The sequence below is a fragment of the Zootermopsis nevadensis genome, unplaced genomic scaffold (genome assembly GCF_977971745.1).
Source record: "Zootermopsis nevadensis isolate Lab colony 2312 unplaced genomic scaffold, Znev_1.0 Znev_ptg000016l, whole genome shotgun sequence".
NCBI lineage: Eukaryota > Metazoa > Arthropoda > Insecta > Blattodea > Termopsidae > Zootermopsis > Zootermopsis nevadensis.
This window is the reverse complement of record NW_028259148.1, coordinates 11753411-11778680: the sequence shown is the minus strand read 5'-3', so window position 1 is coordinate 11778680 and position 25270 is coordinate 11753411. Positions and strand designations below refer to the sequence as shown.

General features: G+C 42.6%; 1 protein-coding gene across 1 annotated transcript in view; it reads right to left on the bottom strand.

Moving 5' to 3' along the window:
* Positions 1 to 4436: 4436 nt before the first annotated feature.
* Positions 4437 to 25270, bottom strand: part of LOC147873776 (uncharacterized) — a 32010-nt gene continuing 11176 nt past the window's right edge. Inside the window, exon 5 of the mRNA XM_087349653.1 lies at positions 4437 to 5963. The gene's annotated coding sequence lies outside the window, so the exon portion shown is untranslated. The remainder of the gene's footprint in view (positions 5964 to 25270) is intronic.

Genomic DNA, 25270 nt, shown 5'->3' with positions numbered 1-25270 from the left:
GACAAGAACATCATAAGAAAAATGAAAACTAAAAATCATTAAAAATCAGTAAAAAATCAGTAATTCAGTGAAAAGTTTATATACATAACACCAGATGATGGCTATATATAGCCGAAACATGTCGTGTATGTTCCACATGTAAATCGAGTACTCCATAGGGAACGTAAAATGATATTTTAATCTTTTAATTATATTATATTGTGATTGACGGCTAATTTTAATATATTTTTAATACTACTATAAAAGTAATTACATAATCTCGGCTCCATCTCACCCCACACACTTCCCAGATTGTAATCCTGGTGAAGCAGATATACTTGAATTTGCCATAATCAGTAACGTGCTTTCCAGCCACTCAATACGCACACAAGACAGTCTTTCGACATCCGACCACAACCCAGTTCTTCTTAGAATACGTGGTCCACTAGAACCAGACGAATTAAAACACACATTCGTCTACAGCGAAGCCAATTGGAATCTTTTTCAAAATTACATTTCTGAAAACCTAAACACACAGTGCTCAGATGGGAACTGCTGTAACAGTGAGATTGATACAGATGTTCTTAATAAGGCCATGCACCATTCTATTCCGCTCAGGAGAACTTTCAGGCCAATGTAAATTGCAGCATCCACTCGACTTCTCATTCAAGAAAGAAACAAACTGAGAAATCAGTGGCAAAGAACTCACGACATTAGGCTTCGTCCTCTCATCAACGCCTTGAAACAGAAAATAGACTCAGCCATTAAAGATCAAATATCGAACACTCCAAGGCCTAGACACTACAAACACTAAAGACACGTGGAGGATAACAAAAAGCCTCAGGAACACGGGCAATAAAATCCCACCCCTGAAACACAATGGCAACGTTGCAATTACAAATCAAGACAAGGTGAATATTTTTGCTGATACTTTAGAAGAAATATTGCAAACAAACCCAGACGTAGACACCAACCGACTTCCTGATGCAACCTCTGCAGGCCTCCGTAAGGCTTACAAACCATTGCGAGGTCGAATGGATTATCAGCCACCTCAAACCCCGCAAGGCTCCTGGCCCTGATGGGATTCAGAACATCTACTATAAAAATTTGTGATTAGTCGTTGTCGTAAAAAAAAAATGACGTCATCAACAATGTCAACTATAAACAAAATTGGCATTGTTGTGGAGTAAACAAATAACGCTTCACAACAAAGAAATCAAAAACTATCAAGCCAGTCGCATTATCACTGCTCCAGAAGCAGCACATCGCCTCCGAACAGCGACATAAAACTATTTAAGAAATGAAGAAACGTGAAAGAAGACGTTGCCAACACCGACAAGTTAATCTGATACTAATAATAATATTCATCCAATAAGAAACTAAACTAACCCCCCGAAGGAGGGGTTGGTCAAAGATATAAAGAACATATAACAGCAATTAAACACAATAAAGACCATTCAGCATACGCAAAGCATATATTAAACACGGGACATGCATACAACAAAATAGAACAAACAATGGACATTATAAAAATAGTACAAAACAAACGACACAGAGACACAGTAGAAAAGTACCATATACATAGAACACAAACAAAATATTGCACTAAACGACAGCAACATTTACGCAAACAACCCAATATTTAATGTTCTACAGTCCATCGACCCAACCCCCTAAACAACTTTCACTCAATATATATAGCCACACACGATACACACAGCTCAGTTGCAATCTACTGGCCCGTAATATCGGACACAACACATCACATACAACCCGGTATGTTTTACTACTTTTAATACTATTTTTGTGATTCTTTTACTTGTATTACGATATATTACGTAATAACTCTTTAAATTAGTAAATTATTCTATTTCCTACGTCATTATCCAAAATCACGATTTGAAAATTAAAATTAATTTTACAGATTTAAAGCATCCGGGCACAGCCTTCAAATTTAATGGAAGAGACTTAAAAAATCAAACAAATAAAACAAATCAATATACGCAGAGCAAGAAGTGCAACAGATTTTAATTGATAGACCTGATGATGATGAGATAACATCGAAACATGTCGTCAATGTAAAATGTAACAAGATCTAGTATCTAATGAAAAAATGTTATAATTTTAAGTAATTTTAACAACATTTTTAAGTTTGTGTAAAGACGGTAAATAAATTATTGTATTAATAAACACAAACATGACGCAATTAAGATATAAGTTTTAACCCTCAATTTGGGGGGTTTAGTTTATGTCCTTACACAACATTGGTTGCGTTTTACAAACTTGACCAACGCCCCCTAGGAGCTCCGAAAGGAGCGCCCTGCTCTAGTAGTATTAAAACAACCGCCACGGCCAGTTCTCAGATTTATTGCAAAAATATTTAACAAGTCATTAGATTTAAATTATTTTCCTACTCAGCGGAAAAACGTTTTTGAGAAAATCATCTTGAAAAGACTAAATTTTCAACTTAAGGAGCTCCACATTATGGTTTTAAACAAGGACATTCCACAACGCACACATTATTAAGAAATATAGAGAGAATCACTCACGGATTTAACAATAAGAAAGCTACAGTGGCATTGTTCCTGGACATAGAAAGAGCATTTGATAAAGTTTGGATCACGGGGCAAAATAGCAAAACTCACTAAAGTCAAAATTCCGCCTCACCTAATCCACGTAATTCTTAGTTACCTCCAGAACCGATCATTTTCTGTATCACATGGGAGCTCTCACTCAAGCTGCCGCCCCATCAGGGCCGGCGTTCCCCAGGGTAGCCTACTCGGGCCCACACTTTTTAACCTCTACATCAATGACATTCCATCCATTGAAAATTATTGCAACGTATCCATCTCGATCTATGCAGATGACACGAATATCAGTGCTCGCTCAGGAAAATTAGACATAGCAATAACGAAATTAAACAGAGCAATAGGCCTTCTCGAACTCTGGTTTCGGAGATGGAGAATTAAGATCAACACTGACAAGTGCACCACGACGGTGTTTTCAAAACGTTTATGCGACTATCGCTGCACTGTTTCCACCGTAAATTTTTTTTTAATAAAACCGTAGCTTTTACCTCTGAAACCAAATATCTGGGTGTCATTCTAGATTCTAAATTGACGTATAAGGCCCACATATTATCCATTCTCCGTACAGCAAACTTCAGACTGAGGCAACTATTTCCTTTACTAAATAAATCCTCCAGAATGGATGTAAATTCAACGTTAATGGTCTATAAATCACTCCTCCGGTCCATACTGACGTATGCCTCCTCCGCCTGGGGCTACGCTGCTAACACTCATTTACAAAAACTTCAGACATTTCAGAACAAAGTCCTCAGAATAATAACCAAATTGCAGAGGGTTACTCCAATTAGTTCCCTGCACGAACAGACCGGAATGCCGTTGATCAAGAATTACATTAAAGTATTAGCGAATAGGCTATACTCGAAATCGGCCACCAGCTACAAAAGCCAAATTCAAGAGCTAGGTCAGTACGATCCAGCATTGACAAATACCTCCGCCCTCGAGCCCTTCTTGTAAGGTAACCCAACCTGCGGAATCCTCCAATACTTTTGCTCAATAAACGGTCAGAGGAGTGCCTATGGAGTACATTGTTCTGAACATTAGCCTAACAGCACACCTTAAAATTTCCTTCACCTCTTGCAAAAACGCAGATAAACCTCAGGTTTTCTTTTGTAGCCCCCACTACAGAGCACCACCAGCCCGTTTTAGGAACCCCGGAGGGTCTAGTCCATAGGCGGTCACATCGACCACTCCCCTACGCTGGACCGACCGTGAACCAAAGGACACAAGACGACCACGGCAAGAAAATGGAAAAGTGATTTCTGGAATATGGATGTAAACTTTTTTGTAATTGGATAAGCAACGAGCCAAGTTGGTCGTTTCCTATCCAGAACATATCTATGTAAAAATGAAAAGAAAAAATGTATCAATTTGTTAATACAGGAAGCTCACGGACAGAGGCTAAAGTTAGAGCTTGTGATTTTAAATGCCGGACTGCTGGCTAGAAGTCAGCACGCATCCGGAAGGTCCTGCGACCGGCCAACTCGACCAAGGTTTTCCTCGGTACTAGAGCAAATGCCGAGTTGGTACCCAAATTCCACGTTGCTCTGCATGCCTCCCATGCAGCCCTCCCAGAGTTAGCATCAAAGCTCCCCCCAAAATTCACGTAAATATTTTCCTAACGCCACTCCCAAGGCCAATATCAAAATTCAAAATAAACGCAAAGACCCGGATAAACTCCCCCCCCCCCAATCCATTTCTTACCCAATCCCGTCTCCTAAATCCCTTGTCCTCACTAAACATATTCATACCAGAAGGATGAGCGGGCACTGCCTGGGAACCTTCGTAGCCCCAAACCAACTTTATACCCCCCCCCCCCAATTTACAACAGTAGTGACTATCGCTACTCCCCCCCCCCCCCCCACGTTCTCTTCACTCTCTTAGACAGCAAGCTCACCTACAGATCACAGTGTGCAGAGCCAACCACAGGCTCAGACAACTCTATCTAATCCTTAACAATTCCTCCATCAACATTAACCTCGCATTTACAATTTATGGCTGGTGTCAAAATTAGGAATTCATGTAGAAGTCTGTTTAAGAGATTATAAATCTTAGCTCTACCTTGTGAATACATATTCTCATTAATGAACTTTATTGTAAATAAGTAAGAACTCTTTCAAACTAATTCTGCTATATACAGTGTCAACACAAGGAATAAAAATCAGCTTCATGGACCAATTGCCAACCTCTCATGCTTTCAGAAGAGTGCATATTATGCAGGGATCAAAATTTTCAACAGTCTACCATCAAATCTCTCAAGTCTTGTAAATAAAAAGGCACAATTTAAAACAGCATTGAAAAGATACTTAATTACACACTCCTTTTACTCTGTCGATGAATTCCTAATGTCTACAAGTAAGTCATAATTTATCCATTGTATATAATGGGTGGATTTATTTGTAACTTATCTTTACTTTATGTGAACACTTTGTTTGTATTTTGTGACATTAATATAATAGTATGAATTGTACTTTATAATATGTATTGAATAATTATTATGACTTATTCTACATCTTATTGTCATCTGACTAACTTCTGGATGTATGTATGTATAAAACACTCCTACGCCCAATAATAATGTACGCAGCCCTGCACGGGGATACGTGGCTAAAATGCACGTTAGCAAGCTCCAAGTTTTTCAGAACAAGGTACTAAGACTTATCACGAAACTCCCAAGGGTAACATCAATCGAAATTTTGCATGAGCAAACTGGCATGGAGACGTTCCGAAACTATGTCAGGAAGCTAGCAAATAAATTTTACGTTAAGTCATTTAAGTGAGAACTCCCAAATCAGGCAATTAGGCCAATATGACCCCATTTATGACAAACACAAGTGACCGCGGGCCCTACTAGGGGACTGATTCTGCACGTACTGTACTAATTACACATATTTAAACAAACTAAAGTCCTTTATGGGCGAAACTCTACTCATTTTAGCCAGCTGTTTATCGGAGGACGCTCCAGCGGAACCCCTGCCGTGGACCAGACCACGAAGTCAACAGCTGAAGAAGACCATGGAAACACGGATGATCTGCACTGTTTACTGTTTTTACCATAAATAAACAAGAATTTCTCAGTCTTCTGTCATGGCTTCTGACTTCATATTCTTCAGGATAAAAGAATACAAATTCCAAAATGTAAAGATTAACAATTCAGATAATTCGAATGTTAAAACAAAGTCCGTGGATTATTATACATTGTACAAGAACAGGAGTTAACTATAACCCTAATCTCATTGGCAAAATGTACTTTGGCCAAGCAATGCCATCGCAGTCTCCAAGTAATAGTTACAGACTTTCTCGAGGCATGTCATCACCTTCTGAAGAAGCAATGTTCTCCTACAAAATGCACATCTTTTGTAGCTGCACCATCCTCAGCATCTTCTCAAACACGCTACCCTAAATGAGACAAAAGTGATCCAAAGTCACCAAACAGAAGAGATTAGCTAAAATTCTGCCAGATTCACCTAAAGGGATGGGCTCTGCTAATATACATACAGAAGCAATCCACTTCAACACGCTTTTCTAAACCGAATTTATCTGATAAAATACATGCAGGCCCTCTTAAACTTAAGGGCTCAAACAACAGAATCCTAAAGGGAAGGGATCAGCTGAAAACCGTTCTAAGCTCCTCTAAACATAATAGATCACATGAAAGTGTTCCAGATCCTCCAAAATGGAAAGGATCAGCTCAATATCAACCAGTTTTTCTGAACAGAAGGGATCAGCTACAGCACGTCCTATAGGCTCCCATGAATGAAAAACCTCAAGTTAGCTTCAAGAGCACAAAACTAATTATGCTCACAGAAGCTAAATTTCTCACAGGACAGTATGAACATGAATGTTTTCTGGGATGTTGAGCTGTGATGACATAATTCAAAGCTGCTTCCTCGCTCCACCATCCTCCTGAGGAGTCAGCTAGTCTGATGGATGAGGGGGTGGACCACAGCCTGGTCAAATGAGGGGGGGAGGGGGGGACAACGGCTTTCTTACATTCCTTCAGGGAGTGGATCAGAGGTTTCCATGACTGACTCAAGTACAGAATATCCTGCCTGTTCATGTTGTTAGGGCACAGCTTGATCTCAGTGGTCTCCCTGATGAACATTCATTCATCTTGTCACTTGAGATCGTTGCAAAAGAAATGGGAGCATTAAAAGGGAATCACTAAAACCTTTTAAATAACAGTTACACTCTCACTGCAGCCACATAATCCATTGGCAAGACATATCGTATTTAATTGTGTACCCCCCCCCCCCCACACACACACACCAGGGAAAACAGTTATCCTGACAAAACCAACCTGTTACTGCAGGAGAAAGGTTAGGGGCTTCCACCTCCTGACATATCATTCATATTAGGAACAAAATAACGCTTCACGAAAATGGAATAATGACTTATTCAAATCTTGTACGTCTAATCGTTATTCTTTCTATAGAACAATATCAACAATACATTTCACAATTTATCAACCAAAATTCATTTACAACTTTAACACATAATCCTACACCAAATTATCAAAAAGAAATCCAGAAAGTAACCCATCTGTGCTTTATCAAAATTACTGTGGAACCTTACACGGGACGAACCATGCCACCTCAGTGCCAACAATTTTTTCACGTCGTGGCAAACTGTCAGGCCCCTCCGGCTTGTGCCCACTGCGCGGAGGAACATTACTCGTGGCAATGCGAAGAGAGATCCTCCCAAACTTTGTGCCGACCTGCGCAAGATTGGGGAGTACGGCTCAAAGTACAGAGGGTGGCCCTTCTACCATGACCTCATGGAGAGGGAGACAAGGAACAGACCTCTACAAGATAATTCTAAACGAAGTGGTGGATTACCTCCAAATATGGGCAGAGCATGAGTCACAGTTCAACCCCCAATGGCTGGCCCCCAAAACTTTCCGTGACTTACCCCCTATCGGCGCTGCAAATGCTTGGAGGAGGCCACTCAACTTTGTAAGCACATCCCTACAGTTTCAACCACCCACATGACGTTTATTCTAGGTATCACTTTATACCAACGCAGGTCACACAGCAACACTCTAGGCAAGACCCATGGCTTGTCCACAACGCTAACTGCACCTGCTGAGTCCGGTCCAACATCTTAACACAACCACCGTACAGGCTATAGTGAGAAAGCCTCTGAACTCTGTAACCGGCATTTCTTCGCTGGCTCCGGGCGGACCAGCCTCTCCCTCTCTTTCTGTAGTAGTGGAGGACAACTTACAAACCGATTCTTCTCCCAGACAAATATCTCGGCCCTTAGGCCCCAAGACCAACGGAACATATTGAGAAAGCAGAACAAGCTAAGCGGCAGAGATGGTAACAGATGAATAAATTGCCCAGTGTCTAATTAATTAATCGAGGGAGGAGTAGGGTGAAGAGAAAAATAAGCATGAACCTGAACAAATTCCAGTCTATAAAAACGTTAAATGGCAAGATTTTCAGTCTGTGGTTAACAACAATTTAAACACCATATTCCTAGCAAACAACGCGACACCTCATAAAATATACAACGCAGTCACCCACCTTACCAACGTGCTACAACTAGCCATCAAGAAATCGGTTCCAAACAAACCCAGGACCTGCAGTTCCATGCAAATAGCACTGTCGACAGGACTGATAATTCAGGAGCGCAATAAATTGCGAACCACACGGCAAAGGACGCACAACTTCGCCCTTCTCCTCCGCATAAACGCCCCAAAACACCAAATAGACGCAGCCATTAAAAATCAGCTGAAGAACACCTGGCAACGACCCGAGTGGCACACGGCGTCGTCTCCTCGACCAAAGAATTCACGCTTCGTCCGATCCAAGGAAAAGGGCGATGCAGGAGGAGCTCGCACAGACAGGAGCGCAAGAAGAACCGTCCTTCTTAGTATAAGTGGTCCACTAGAAGCAGACGAATTTAAACAAACATTCATCTACACTGACCCTCCCTACGGGTTCAGTCCCCTAAACAAAAAATGTGAAAACTAGAGTTATATCGCTGTTATGTGTGGCATACAAAATGTTTACAAACATACAGAAAGATAGGCTACAGCCATATGCCGAAGAGAATATCAGGTCGGATTTTGGAGAGGCAGGTCTACCATTGATCAAATATATATTGAGATGATAAAGTTGCGTCATATTGTGATTACTGCAACCTACCAAACACTTTCAATATAACAAATTCTATAAATTTAATCAATGAAATTAAAGAACTCAACCTTAATAAAGACTTACGAATTTGTTCATTTGATATTACTAATATGTACACTAATATCCCCACAAATACTTTACAAGACATCATATATAATATACTAAACAAACAAAACATCAATATGCAAATAATAACGACCATAATTATTAATCAACATTATTTTCAATTCAATAATCAACATTCGCAACAAAATACAGGACTACCCATGGGTGCTCCCACTTCAAGTATATTATCAGAAATATTCCTTCAATATTTAGAACACAACAACATAGTAAACATATTAAACAAAAACCACATACAATATTATAGCAGATACGTGGATGATATTCCGGGGCTGCCCATTTTTCCAGGCCCTTATCGAAAAAGAGGGCAGGCTCAACGAGAAGAAGGCGACGGGAAAACCCTCCAACACTGGTCTTGTCCAACAGCCAGCCCTCCACAGACCCCTAAGTTATAACAACAGAAACTTTCCGGCCATACGTGTGACCAACGCCTGGAACAGACCACTGGTCTTCGGCACCCAAACGGGTACGCCGACGCATCAATCCTTCGTGCAGCCAACCAACATTCCATTCCACTGCCAATTATTCCGAATCAAGTGCACTTGCCTTCTACTCTACCACGGGATCTGGACCCACGGTCCACCCACCCTTCTCACAGTACCTGCCCACCCCGCGGCCCAAACTTTGGACAGTTGCCTCAGTACTCCGAGGAAAACCCCGAAGCACAATTGCCCACTCACAGAACCCCATCACCCTCTTCAGAAGCAGAGAGAGACAGAAATACAACAAACACATTCCAATCGACAGCTCCTAAAAGGGCAGAGACGAGGCCCAACCCACCGACTTACCCGCAGAGCCAAGGTCAAAAGCGAATCGTAAAACAATACCCACACCTCCCAGCCTGACACCCGTCCGACAGCACAGAAGCACAGACCAACATCTACGACAGCCAGATTCCATTCCCACGTCAGAGGCACTCAGGGAATCCCTACACCTACCGCCAAACCAGACTTTGACAATATAGTCAAGTCATTCAATCCATCCTTCTCCTTCCAGTGCTTCCTCCAACCACTAACAGCCATGCTCTTCCAGTAACTCCAACATCCCTACGAAAGTGCCCTACCTGTTATCTTCAATACATTCCTAACACAACTGCTCGGCATTAATTATGGCTTCCTTGTCCAATAATATGAACATAGTGTTTTGGAATGCCAGATGCATAAGCAATAAAAAATCCGAATTCTTCAGCTACTTGGAAACAAACAACATCCCAATAGCACTATTGAATGAAATGCACCTAAAGTCAGCTGTGAAATTCAAATGCCCCATCTATCATGTGTACAGGTCCGACAGAGAGGAGCGAAAACGTGGGGGCACAGCTATCTGGAAAGGAAATCCTACTACCAAAATTACAGCACATGGAAGCCACTGCGACCCAGCTGCATATTAACAAGGAAAAGTTTACTTTAATTTCCATCTATAACCCACCAGGTCAATTAGTGGTGAGTGACCTCGACCTTTTACTACAAAAGGGCAGTAAAGTTATTCCTGCGGGTGACTTCAACGCGAAGCACAACATGTGGCATTCCATCAGGAGTAACACCCCGGGACAAACGTTGCTCAACCACTACAACAAAAATGACTATTTAATCGCCGCTCCCATTAACCCTACTCAAGTTCCGGATAACGACACGGCAAGCGCTGACGTCTTGGACCTCGCTGTATTAAACAACGTCCAATCTCAGCCTTATCAAAACTTTGGCTTTCTGTCCCACTCAGATCATAAACCTGTCATGCTAACAATACGTGACCTGGGGACATCATGGTCAGTTTCGATGTCGTGTCTCTCTTCACCATGGTACCCGTTGGTGATGCCCTACGTCTCCTGGAACGGCACTTCGATGGCGACGTCTTGAGGCTGTTCCACCTTGTATTAACTTCTTCATATTTCAAGTTCGGCGGCCGGTTCTACGAACAGACCGACGGGGTGGCTATGGGTTCCCCACTATCACCTGTCATCGCCAATTTCTACATGGAGAACTTTGAAGAAATGGCGGTGGACGGGGCGACCTTCAAGCCCCTCTGCTGGTTCCGTTACGTAGACGACACGTTTGTTATCAGGCCCCACGGCCCTGACAAGCTCGCCGAGTTCCTCAGCCACCTCAACAGCATTCACGAGAGCATCTTGTTCACCATGTAGACTGAAAAGGACGGCCATCTCCCATTCCTCGACATAGACATCCACCGGAAACCTGATGGCTCATTAGGCCACAAGGTGTACCGAAAACCAACCCATACCGACCTTTACCTCAACTCCAATTCCCATCACCACCCGTCCAACAAACAAGCCGTGCTTTCGACCACGAGAGCCTACAGAGTGAACTGGAGGCACTCACCACCACCTTCAGGAAAAACGGATACAGAAACCGTCAGATTCAGAAAGCTCTCAATCCGCCTGCGAGGCTGCCACCGCCTACTGGAAAACCAGCCTCGGTTGCCTTCCTACCCTACGTCGGGACGACCTTCAACCGCATAAGCAGGTTGCTGGCCAGGCACGACATCAAGTCTGTTGGTCTTCCGCCAAAGAAAATTCCCAGTTTCTTGCGGCCGGTAAAGGACGGCCTAGGACTGAAGACGCCTGGTGTATACAGAGTTCCCTGCGAGTGCGGAAAAGTCTACATCGGCCAGACAGGCCGTTCCGTTGAGGCCAGGATCAAGGAGCACGAACGCCACATCCGGCTCGGGCAGCCCGAGAAATCTGCGGTTGCTGAACACCGCTTCAACTTGGAACACAATATACAGCTAGAGGACACTTCTATCCTCTCCTCAAAAACTGGATACATGGATCGGTTAATCAGGGAAGCCATCGAGATCGAACTACATCCTGATAACTTTAACAGGGAAGATGGACTTCACCTGAGCCGGTCCTGGAAGCCTCTTATTCACAACTTCGAGGACTCTGAGAGCGAGCAAGAGTGCGCCGCCAGAACCAACCAGACCACTAACATGGCCCTGATCCATACAACCAAACTCACCTTTCTCTCTCCACGTTCTCTCCCTCTACCACTCTCGCCCACGTGCTCCCATTGGCTCGGGGCATGCTACACCTTTCACTTTCCGGCCTATAAACCCAGCATCTCACACCGTATTAGCATATTCATCGCCCTGATGACGGAGGCAGTATGACCTCTGAAACGTTGGTAAACATCGACCAGACTACACAGCCCAGAAGACAGATATCTTCAACTTAAACACCACACTCCTAGCAAACAACGCGACACGTCCAGATAGACTACGCATTCACCCACCTTACCAACGTACTACAACTAGCCATCAAGAAATCGGTTCCAAGCAAAACCAGAACCTTCAGTTCAATGCAAATAGCACTGTCGACAGGACTGATAATTCAGGAGCGCAATAAATTGCGAACCACATGGCAAAGGACGCACAACTTCGCCCTTCTCCTCCGCATAAACGCCCCAAAACACCAAATAGACGCAGCCATTAAAAATCAGCTAAACAACACCTGGCAACGAACACTGCAAGGGCTAGACCCCAGTAAAAACGGGGATATTTGGCGAATTACAAAAAAGTTTAACAAACACCACCACCTGCATATCCCCCTCGAAATTAAACGGTAGATCCGCGGTCACCCATGACGAAAAGGTGAACGAACCTCTTTGCAGACACAATACAGGACATTTTTACGACCAACACGGACTTCGACCATGATTTCTCTGAACAGACTGAGAACACTATCAGAGATTTTCTAACCCAACCCCCGGAACCGTCAGACAGAACACTGAATAATTCAATTCAATTCATTTATTAAAGTGCTTGACAACAGCCGAAAATAATAATAACTGGGTTCTAGAATCATTGACACACTTTTAAAAAAAGCACCATAAAGATTCTCTGACCTGAAGCGCTGGATTTATTTCTGTGAAGGACTTATCAATTCATCATCTGGCTGTTGTTCCTGGGTCACCTTATAATGTGCAAGTTCAAAATTGGTTGCACTTCTAACAGGAATAAATCGATCACCACCGATCGGAGTCTTGTGTGATGGTGTTGTTGAATATGAACAAGCACCTGGCGATTTCTTAGGTGTTTTCCTTGTAGCAATGGATTCCCCTGTCACATTGCACTAGTTTGGAGTTTTCGACAAGGTTGCATAAAGTGGGGATTAGATGGCTTTAGTAATCTATCCCCTATCGTTTTCCAAGCCTGGCCCCCCCGTGTATGCTTTGAAAAGGGCGCACATCCGGGCTATCATTCTACGCTGTGCCAATGTTTCCCAATATATAAATGACTTACCACCCTTACAAAAAGACAAAGTGGTCGTCTCAATATACACTGATACAAACGTCACTGCTCGATCAGCCAGCGTACAATAATACTATAATAATAAACTAAATAAAGTAATTACAACTTTCGAGCCTTGGTTTGAAAAATAGAGGATAAAGATTAACGTCAATAAATGCTCGGTGGCATTATTCTCTAGACGGCTGACACACCTCTGCACCCCCCCCCCTGAAGATTTTTGGAGCAACTATCCCCCGAGTAAATGAAGTCAAATACCTTGGCGTCATCCTAGAACAACTCAGGCAGGGAAAAGAAGAGAAACACACACACATCTCATGAACGCACCCAACAATACCCACATCCTCCCCGTTAAGTACTGACTTCGAAAATTCGTCGTCAGAAATTTCAGACACAGAAATAACGTCTACTTGGCAACAGGGTCAAGTCCTTGCATCCGTAGACCCCTCAAAACACCCAGAAGGAGCGAGAGTAACGGCAACCTCGCCAATAGCAGGCCCTTCTGGCACTCAAAATTTAGTTGTAGAGGCGGAGGTCCACTGTTCCCAAGGTGGGACTAAAACCGACAAGGTCAGTGCGCACAAATCAACAGACTCTGCTACAGCGTCCTATGAACTGTTGAATCCGGATGAAATTGTGGAGGGAGATGACTTCATTGTCATTACCTCCAAAAAGAAACTAGAACGAGCAACTCCAAAGCCCGCAATAACTGAAGAAGCAATTCACGCTGAGTTACCTTCCTCTCCCACCCCTGAGACCCGTGATTCTGGGAAGACAGGACACACCAACAACCAATACCTAAACGTCCCGCGAGCGAAAATCCCACCGGTAGTCATTCACCACCACTATGAAGGTGACATGACCAGACTAAATAAGGACTTTCACGCAAAATTCCAGCGGCTGGGCTTCATTTCTCACAGATTAAAGTCTGGAATCGCTTGTCAAACGTCCACATACAAGGACTATCTAAACCTACAAACCTTCCTGAAAGACAACAAGGTGCCGTTTAATCTACTAAGTTCGAACGACTCCAAGCCGTTCAAAGTGGTCATAAAAGGCATTCCGCCAACCACCCCCCTAAAACCATCCAAAACGAACTGATCGCACTGGGACTGGCAGTTCAAACCGTTATCCCAATGACCGCTTGGAGAGACAAAACCCCTCTGCCAATGCATATACTCGAACTGGACAACGTTCCCCAAAGCCAAGAGATCTCTCAGCTGTCCCATCTCTGCTTTATAAAAATTACTGCTGAACCTTATAAGGGGCGAACCGTGCGGCCTCAGTGCGCACGGTGCCAACAGTTTTACCACGTGGCGGCAAACTGTCAGGCCCCTCCGGCCTGTGCCCACTGCTCGTGGCAATGTGAAAATAGATTCCTCCCAAACTTTGTGCCGACCTGCGCCCTGTGCAAGCTCGGGGAGCACGGCTCAAAGTACAGAGGGTGACCCTTCTTCCGTGACCTCATGGAGAGGGTGACGAAGAGCAGACCTCCGCAGGAAAATTCTAAAAGAATTGTTGGAGCGCGGGTCTCAGCTCAACCCCAGTGGACCCCCCCCCCCCCCCCCAACGTTCCGTGACTTCCCCCCTATGGGTGCTGCAAATGCCTGGAGCAGGCCACTGAACTTTGTCAGCTCGCAACACAGCCTCCACCACATCCCTACAGCTTCCATCAACCACGGGACCTTTATTCTACCTATCATTTCACACAACCGCACATCATACAGCAACACGCCCGGCTTGCACACAGTGCTAACTGTCCCTGCTGCGTCCGGTCCAACACGTCAACACAGGCTACAGCGAGCAAGCCTCCGAATTCTGTAACCGGCATCTCTTCACCGGTTCCGGACAGACCAGTCTCTCCCGCTCTCTGTAGTAGCGCAGGACGTCACACATGCCGAATCATCTCTCGGCCCAAAATCTAGGCCTTCAGGCCCCAAGACCAAAGCAACTAAAGGGAATAACACAGAACAACTCAGGCAGGGAAAAGAAGAATACACGGGTCAGAGACACACACACACACATCTCATGAACGCACCCAACAATACCCACACCCTCCCGCTGGTCTGAGACTCTGAAATCCTCACACCCAGCAGCAGAAAAGAGAATTTGTTGAAATTGTTCGGACTTTCAATCCGAAATTCTCTTTCCAGTACCTTCTGACTTCCATCTCAGGAATGCTCCTGCAATTCTGTCTGACGACAGGTCCATATGAACAGGATGCTTCCATCCTTTTCTCACCATAGCACTAATTAATGAAATTCATTTAGAATCTGCAACAAAATTTAGGTGCCCAAACTACACGACATTCCGGTCTGACAGGCGAAATCAGAGGGGTGGTGGAACGGCCATTCTAATTCGCCAGGGTTTCAAGCATTCAGAGATCCCCCTTCCCCCCTCCAACACATGGAAGCGACAGCTATCCAAGTTAACATCAATAGGGAAACAATAGCACTAATCTCTATCTACAACCCCCCCGGCAGAATTATAGAGAGTGACCTGGACCATCTTTTGGAAACCGGAAACAAAGTAATTCTAGCAGGCGATTTCAACGCCAAGCATTTAACCTGGAACGCTCGGCAGTTCAATGTAGCTGGGCAGACACTTCTCAAACACTACTATAAAAGTAATTACGTAATCTCGGCTCCATCTCACGCCACACACTTCCCAGATTGTAATCCTGGTGAAGCCGATATACTTGATTTTGCCATAATCAGTAACGTGCTTTCCAGCCACTCAATACGCACACAAGGCAGTCTTTCGACATCCGACCACAACCCAGTTCTTCTAAGAATACGTGGTCCACTAGAATCAGACGAATTAAAACATACATTCGTCTACAGCAAAGCCAATTGGAATCTTTTTCAAAATTACATTTCTCAAAACCTAAAAACACAGTGCTCAGATGGGAACTGCTGTACCAGTGACATTGATACAGACGTTCTTAATAAGGCCATGCACCATTCTATTCCGCTCAGGAGAACTTTCAGGCCAATGCAAATTGCAGCATCCACTCGATTTCTCATTCAACAAAGAAACAAACTGAGAAATCAGTGGCAAAGAACTCACGACATTAGGCTTCGTCCTCTCATTAACGCCTTGAAACAGAAAATAGACTCAGCCATTAAGGATCAAATATCGAACACCTGGCAACAAACACTCGAAGGCCTCGACACTACCAACACGTGGAGGATAACAAAAAGCCTCACAAACACGGGCAATAAAATCCCACCCCTGAAACACAATGGCAACGTTGCAATTACAAATCAAGACAAGGTGAATATTTTTGCTGATACTTTAGAAGAAATATTCCAAACAAACCCACACGTAGACACCAACCGACTTCCTGATGCAACCTCTGCAGGCTTACAAACCATTGCGAGGTCGAATGGATTATCCGCCACCTCAAACCCTGGCCCTGATGGGATTCAGAACATAGTATTAAAACAACTGCCACGGCCAGTTCTCAGATTTATTGGAAAAATATTTAACAAGTCATTAGTTTTAAATTATTTTCCTACCCAGCGGAAAAACGTTTTTGAGAAAATCATCTTGAAAAGACTAAATTTTCAACTTAAGGAGCTCCACATTATGGTTTTAAACAAGGACATTCCACAACGCACACATTATTAAGAAATATAGAGAGAATCACTCACGGATTTAACAATAAGAAAGCTACAGTGGCATTGTTCCTGGACATAGAAAGAGCATTGGATAAAGTTTGGATCACGGGGCTAATAGCAAAACTCACTAAAGTCAAAATTCCGCCTCACCTAATCCACGTAATTCTTAGTTACCTCCAGAACCGATCATTTTCTGTATCACATGGGAGCTCTCACTCAAGCTGCCGCCCCATCAGGGCCGGCGTTCCCCAGGGTAGCCTACTCGGGCCCACACTTTCTAACCTCTACATCAATGACATTCCATCCATTGAAAATAATTCCAACGTATCCATCTCGATCTATGCAGATGACACGAATATCAGTGCTCGCTCAGGAAAATTAGACATAGCAATAACGAAATTAAACAGAGCAATAGGCCTTCTCGAACCCTGGTTTCCGAGATGGAGAATTAAGATCAACACTGACAAGTGCACCACGACGGTGTTTTCAAAACGTTTACGCGACTATCGCTGCACTGTCTGCATCGTAAATTTGTTTTAATAAAACCGTAGCTTTTACCTCCGAAACCAAATATCTGGGTGTCATTCTAAATTGACGTATAAGGCTCACATATTATCCATTCTCCGTACAGCAAACTTCAGACTGAGGCAACTATTTCCTTTACTAAATAAATCCTCCAGAATGGATGTAAATTCATCGTTAATGGTCTATAAATCAGTCCTCCGGTCCATACTGACGTATGCCTCCTCCGCCTGGGGCTACGCTGCTAACACTCATTACAAAAACTTCAGACATTTCAGAACAAAGTCCTCAGAATAATAACCAAATTGCCAAGGGTTACTCCAATTAGGTCCCTGCACGAACAGACCAGAATGCCGTTGATCAAGAATTACATTAAAGGATTAGCGAATAGGCTATACTCGAAATCGGCCACCAGCTACAAGAGCCAAATTCAAGAGCTAGGTCAGTAGGATCTCAGCATTGACAAATACCTCGCCCTCGAGCAAGGTAACCCAACCTGCGGAATCCTCCTATCCTTTTGCTCAATAAACAGTCAGAGGAGTGCCTATGGAGTACATTCTTCTGAAACATTAGCCTAACAGCACACCTTAAAATTTCCTTCACCTCCTGCAAAAACGCAGCTAAACCTCAGGTTTTCTTTTGTAGCCCCCACTACAGAGCACCACCAGCCCGTTTTAGGAACCCCGGAGGGTCTAGTCCATAGGAGGTCACATCGACCACTCCCCTACGCTGGACCGACCGTGAACCAACGGACACAAGACAACCACGGCAAGGAAAATGGAAAAGTGATTTCTGGAATATGGATGTAAACTTTTTTGTAATTGGATAAGCAACGAGGTAAGTTGGTCGTTTCCTATCCAGAACATATCTATGTAAAAAAGAAAAGAAAAAATGTATCAATTTGTTAATAAAGGAAGCTCACGGACAGAGGCTAAAGTTAGGTCTCGTGATTTTAAATGCCGGACTGCTGGCTAGAAGTCAGCACGCATCCGGAAAGTCCTGCGACCGGCCAACTTGACCAAGGTTTTCCTCGGTACTAGAGCAAATGCCGAGTTGGTACCCAAATTCCACGTTGCTCTGCATGCCTCCCATGCAGCCCTCCCAGAGCTAGCATCAAAGCTCCCCCCCCAAAATTAACGTAAATCTTTTCCTAACGCCACTCCCAGGGCCAATATCAAAATTCAAAATAAACGCAAAGACCCAGATAAACTCCCCCCCTACTCCATTTCTTACCCCATCCCGTCTCCTAAATCCTTTGTCCTCACTAAACATATTCATACCAGAAGGAGGAGCGGGCACTGTCTGGGAACCTTAGTAGTCCCAAACCAACTTTATACCCCTCATGAGATGAAAGGAAAACAAATATTCAACATGTCCTTGATGAATTCAACAACATAAATCAAAACATCCAATTTACAATAGAACTAGAGCAAAACAATACTCTAAATTATTTAGACTTAACTATAATAAGAAAAACTTAAAACTTTGAATTCAAAATTTACAGAAAACCCACTACCACAAGTATCATAATTCATGCATCATCTTGCCACCCCATTGAACAAAAAAGAATGTCCATCAATTACTTAATAAACAGAAAAAATCTATACCCAATAACCACAACAAACAAATAGAATTAAATATAATACAACAAATCCTCAAAGAAAATGGGTATAATAACAATACCTTTCTAAATATAAAACATAAAACAAAGAAACCTAACAAAAATGAAGATACACAAAATAAATGGGCCACTTTTACATATATAGGTAAAGAAACAAAATTCATAACAAAACTATTCAAAGAAAACAAAATAAAAATAGCTTTCAAAACAAAAAACACAATAAAAAACTTTCTTAAACAAAGACCACCAATAGACAAAAATAGTAAATACAATTTACCAGGAATATACAGACTAAAATGTAAAGAATGTCCATTAACATATATTGGTCAAACTGGACGCACATTTACAAATAGGTATAAAGAACACATTGCAGCAATAAAACATAATAAAGATAATTCAGCATACGCAAAACACATCCTAAACACCGGACATGCATATAGCACGATCACAGACACAATGAACATATTAAAAATAGTTCACAACAAGAGACACAGAGGCACTATTGAAAAATACCACATACAACAAACATTCAAACAAAATGTTTGCTTGAATGACAATAAAATTTATCTTAATAACCCTATCTTTAATTCCATTCAAATACTTAACTCCACCCCCAACAACCTCCTTTCACTTACTCCACTTACAAACAACCACGATCAATAACGAACCTATTCAGTTCAAACACGGCAATACTTCCAGACGGACGAACCTCCTCCACTCTTCATTTATGGTATGTTTCAAATTAAAATTTTTATTTCTCAATATATTATTTTATTCTATCTCTAATTCATTAATACTCATTTAGACTTTATATTATTATTTAATTTATAAACCGATACAAAAACTACTACAAAACGTTTCACCCACACAAGATCATGTTGAGCACGACAAACATTACAAAACGACCTTGAATGCGATAGTAGAATAGAATAGGCCTGGAAGAGAAAAACTTTCTGATATTTGATGGACATCTGGAGAAGAATTGCACATAGGATATTACATTTGAGTTTATATGGATTATACACCTGAAGATGGTTCATTTATAACTGAAACATGTAGTGTAAAAGATAATGCTCTAAATGTAAATCGAACATTTCGATAGAGAGCATCATTTTAATATATTTTAAATATTTAAATGTTAATTATAATATTTTAATATTTAATATTATTTTATTGTGATTAGACTGATAAAATTGAACAAGTTTATACCCCTCTCCAATTTATAACAGTAGTGACTATCGCTACTTCCCCCCCCCCCCACTTTCTCTTCTCTCTCTTAGACAGCAAGCTCACCTACAGATCACAGTGCGCAGAGCCAACCACAGGCAGGTGTTTTATTCAGCAATGGCATACGTGATTTACCTCAGACACTACCAATTCCAAGATAAGGCATTGGTTTGTTTCAGCAATGGCATACGTGATTTACCTCAGACACTACTAATTCCAAGATAAGGCATTGGTTTGTTTCAGCAATGACATACGAGATTTACCTCAAACACTACAACTTCCAAGACAAGGCAGGGCTTTGTTTTTGCAATGACGTACGTGATTTACCTCAGTCACTACCCCTTCCAAAACAAGGCAGGGGTTTGTTTTAGCAATGACGTACAAGATTTACCCCAGACATATTCATACCAGAAGGATGAGCGGGCACTGCCTGGGAACCTTCGTAGCCCCAAAGCAACTTTATACCCCCCCCCCCCCCAATTTATAACAGTAGTGACTATCGCTACTCCCCCCCCCCCCCCCACGTTCTCTTCTCTCTCTTAGACAGCAAGCTCACCTACAGATCACAGTGCGCAGATTCAACCACAGGCTCAGACAACTCTATCTAATCCTTAACAATTCCTCCATCAACATTAACCTCGCATTTACAAACTATGGCTGGTGTCAAAATTAGGAATTCATGTAGAAGTCTATTTACCTTGTGAATACATCTTCTCATTAATGAACTTTATTGTAAATAACCAAGAACTCTTTCAAACTAATTCTGCTATACACCATGTCAACACAAGGAATAAAAATCAGCTTCATGGACCAATTGCCAACCTCTCATGCTCTCAGAAGAGTGCATATTATGCAGGGATCAAATTTTTCAACAGGCTACCATCAAATCTCACAAGTTAAATAAAAAGGCACAATTTAAAACAGCATTGAAAAGATACTTAATTACACACTCCTTTTACTCTGTCGATGAATTTCTAATGTTTACAAGTAAGTCATAATTTATCCATTGTATATAATGGGTGGATTTATTTGTAACTTATCTTTACTTTATGTGAACACTTTGTTTGTATTTTGTGACATTAATATAATAGTATGAATTGTACTTTATAATATGTATTGAATAATTATTATGACTTATTCTACATCTTATTGTCATCTGACTAACTTCTGGATGTATGTATGTATAAAACACTCCTACGCCCAATAATAATGTACGCAGCCCTGCACGGGGATACGTGGCTAAAACGCACGTTAGCAAGCTCCAAGTTTTTCAGAACAAGGTACTAAGACTTATCACGAAACTCCCAAGGGTAACATCAATCAAAATTTTGCATGAGCAAACTGGCATGGAGACGTTCCGAAACCATGTCAGGAAGCTAGCAAATAAATTTTACGTTAAGTCATTTAAGTGAGAACTCCCAAATCAGGCAATCAGGCCAATATGATCCCATTTATGACAAACACAAGCGACCGCGGGCCCTACTAGGGGACTGATTCTGCACGTACTGCACTAATTACACATATTTAAACAAACTAAATTCCTTTATGCTCGAAAGTCTACTCATTTTAGCCAGCCGTTTATCGGAGGACGCTCCAGCGGAACCCCTGCCGTGGACCAGACCACGAAGTCAACAGCTGAAGAAGACCATGGAAACACGGATGATCTGCACTGTTTACTGTTTTTACCATAAATAAACAAGAATTTCTCAGTCTTCTGTCATGGCTTCTGACTTCATATTCTTCAGGATAAAAGAATACAAATTCCAAAATGTAAAGATTAACAATTCAGATAATTCGAATGTTAAAACAAAGTCCGTGGATTATTATACATTGTACAAGAACAGGAATTAACTATAACCCTAATCTCATTGGGAAACAACCCGAGTGGCACACAGCGTCGTCTGCTTGACCAAAGAATTCACGCTTCGTGCGATCCAAGGAAAAAGCGATGCAGGAGGAGCTCGCAGACAGGAACGCAAGGACTGTCCTTCTTAGTATAAGTGGTCCACTAGAAGCAGACGAAATCTCCTGGGCTTTTAGCTAAGCATACAGAATGGGCACTGATCACACAGCCGAAAATGGTGCTGAATTGCACAGAGAAGACATCAAACTGCTATACCAAAGTCTGTGGAGCACCAAGCCCTGCCTGCGGTTTCAAACTCTTGTTGCGACTCCCGAGACTATTACTCCGAGTATGTTGCTGGGGGTTATTTCGCAGGACGTGGTGAGCAGGAGGGTGGGGAAGATGAAGAGATCCACGGCGCCCGGACCCAATGGCATCAGGGTCGAAGTGCTGGGCAATGGGCCTACCCAGAAACTATTATACGCTCTTTACAATCTAATACGTCTCTGGATATCCACTATCGGCCTGGAGCCAGAATCGCACCACCCTTATTCCCAAGGAAGGGAAACATGGGACTAAAGTGGTCAACTATCATCCCATTACTATTGGTTCCCTCCTCAGTCGCCTATTCTGGGGGATTATTGATCAACGGCTGAGGGGGATGGTGCAACAAAATCCCAGGCAGAAAGGTTTTGTAGTGGAGGTGGGCTGCTTTGCTAACGTTCAAATCTTATTGGAGCTCGTGAGGAGGATGAAAGGTGAGAATGATGGGATAGGTATACAGCTCGACATATCAAAAGCCTTCGACACCACCCCCCACGTAGCCACAGGTCCCCCCCTTGCCAGGAAGGGCTTGCCTAAATGTTTCTTGGACCTTGCGGTGTGCTCCTACCCCAGAGGCAATATAAACATTTCCCTCCAGAGATATCAAAAAGGGGGACCCTCTCTCGCCCATCCTCTTCAACCTGGTGATGGAGCTTTTTTTTTTTTTAGAGGAATTGGAGGTCATGCCGGGCTACGAGATAGGACAAGAAGACATCTCTTGTCTCGCCTTTGCGGACGACTTCATTCTCTTTGCGTCCGACGTCCCAAAGGCGCAAGCTGTACTGGACCACACGGTGGAATATCTAGGGGAGTTAGGTATGTCAATATCAGCCAGTAAGAGCTCTGCATTTGAAATCAAAAAGCTAAGACACCTGGGCCTTAGTAGATCCCGGTGTGGATGGGAAGATTCCCGCAATGGAGGCTGGGTCGAATCTCACCTACCTAGGAGTTAAGATCTCGCCACGAAGCGGCACTGACATGACGCTCGCTCGTGCTAGTATTAGCAGCTCCTTTCGAAAAGTATAGTATAAAAAAAGAACAAGAACAACGATAAAATTAATGTTTTCTTCCTGACACTTGGCACTAATTAATGAAACTCATTTACAATCTGCAACAAAATTTAAGTGCCCAAACTACACGACATTCCGGTCTGACAGGCTAAATCAGAGGGGTGGCGGAACGGCCATTCTAATTCTGACATGACGCTCGCTCGTGCGAGTATTAGCAGCTCCTTGGCTAGGCTTAGTAAGCTTCCCCTAAAGCCTCATCAAAAGCTTACTCCCCTTCAAAATCACCTATTACAGTAAAACCCCTCTAGTTGGACACCCTATATCCTGGACACTTTTAATTGGAACCGGCGAATATCCTATAATTTTACATGTCCACAACACTCTATATCTTGGACACCCCTCTATCCTGGAACTTGAACACCCCTTTTGTTGCAAGTTGGACAGGTTCATGCACTTAGCTTCAATGCTTTTATGGGAAACATTTACAGTTAGTATTTTGTTATTTTGAATTTCTGACTGATGAATGCCTTCTACCTGAGGATTAGCTTATAATTGAGGGTGTGAGACTTTGAACCCATCATTGAAATTCTTTTGTTGAACCCTTCACTGGACTACAGTAGTATTGCTGGTACAGTTCTAACTTTGTCAGTACTGTGCTTGCAGCTGAGTTAGCTTGCAACAGTGTTAACAGAAATTGGATTTTTCTTTTTGCGATGGGGAAACGAAAATTGGTGGAATTAACTCTGGAAAAGAAGAAAGAAGTTTTGGATCTTCTGAAGATAGGAGAAAGTTGCAGGAAGCTGGCAGAGAAATACGGCATCTCAAAATCTACTGTTTCCAACATCAACAGCAACAGAGCCGCAATTACCGATGCGTGGGAAAAGAATTGTAATGCACACAGAAAAAGACTACGAAAAACACCTCATGATGAACTAAATGACAAAGTGTTAGAGTTTTTCCGGTGTTGTCGTGCAAAGAACATTCCCATTAGTGGCACACTTTTACAGGAGAAGGCTAGAGAAATTGCAACTAGACTCCACACCGAAGATTTCTCGGCGAGCAATGGCTGGTTGGATCGTTTCCGTAAACGAAATAACATAAGTCTGCACGTCCTTTCTGGCGAATCAGCTTCTGCTGATCTTCAAGCTGCTGAAGATTGGAAACGCAAACTTCCAAGCCTTTTGTTGGGATACGCAGAAGAGGACATTTTCAACGCGGATGAAACTGGATTATTCTACCGTCAACTTCCAACGCGATCCTTAATAGAAATGAGAGAGACATGTAAAGGAGGGAAGAAATCTAAGGAACGGATTACTGTTTTGCTATGTTGCAATTCGCGAGGAGCGAAATTAAAGCCATTAGTTATTGGAAATGCTGCACGTCCTAGAGCTTTCAAAACGAACAATGTGAAATTGGACGACCTTCCCGTAATTTGGTGTCACAACAAGAAGGCTTGGATGACATCTAAAATTTTTTCTGAGTGGTTGAACGAGGTCAACCTTAAAATGAAGCGGGCTAATCGGAAGATATTATTGTTTGTCGACAACGCTACAAGCCACGTCAGTTCAAATCTCTCAAACGTCAGTATACAATTTCTGCCGCCAAATCTGACCAGCGAAGTGCAGCCACTAGATAAGGGCATTATTCAATCTGTGAAACTGCTCTACAGGAAGCAACTAATGCATTCACTAATCAATGCTGCAGATAAGTGCAAAGACGTGACCGAATTTTCAAGAAGCGTTACAGTCTTAGATGCCATTCGGTGGATTCATGGTGCCTGGGCAGAAGTTTCTCCTCAAACCATTGCAAAGTGTTTCCGACATGCAGGATTTATGGCAGATTCCATTGAGGATGAAGAGGAAGGGATGGAAGAAGACAGTTTTCATGAAGAAATAAACTGTCTTCCTGAGGAGATCGCAACCAAATTCCTGATGTCCAAGCTCTTTCAACGTTCGACAACATTCTAGAGGTTCACGACGATGTTGCTGGAACAATCGATAATGTGCT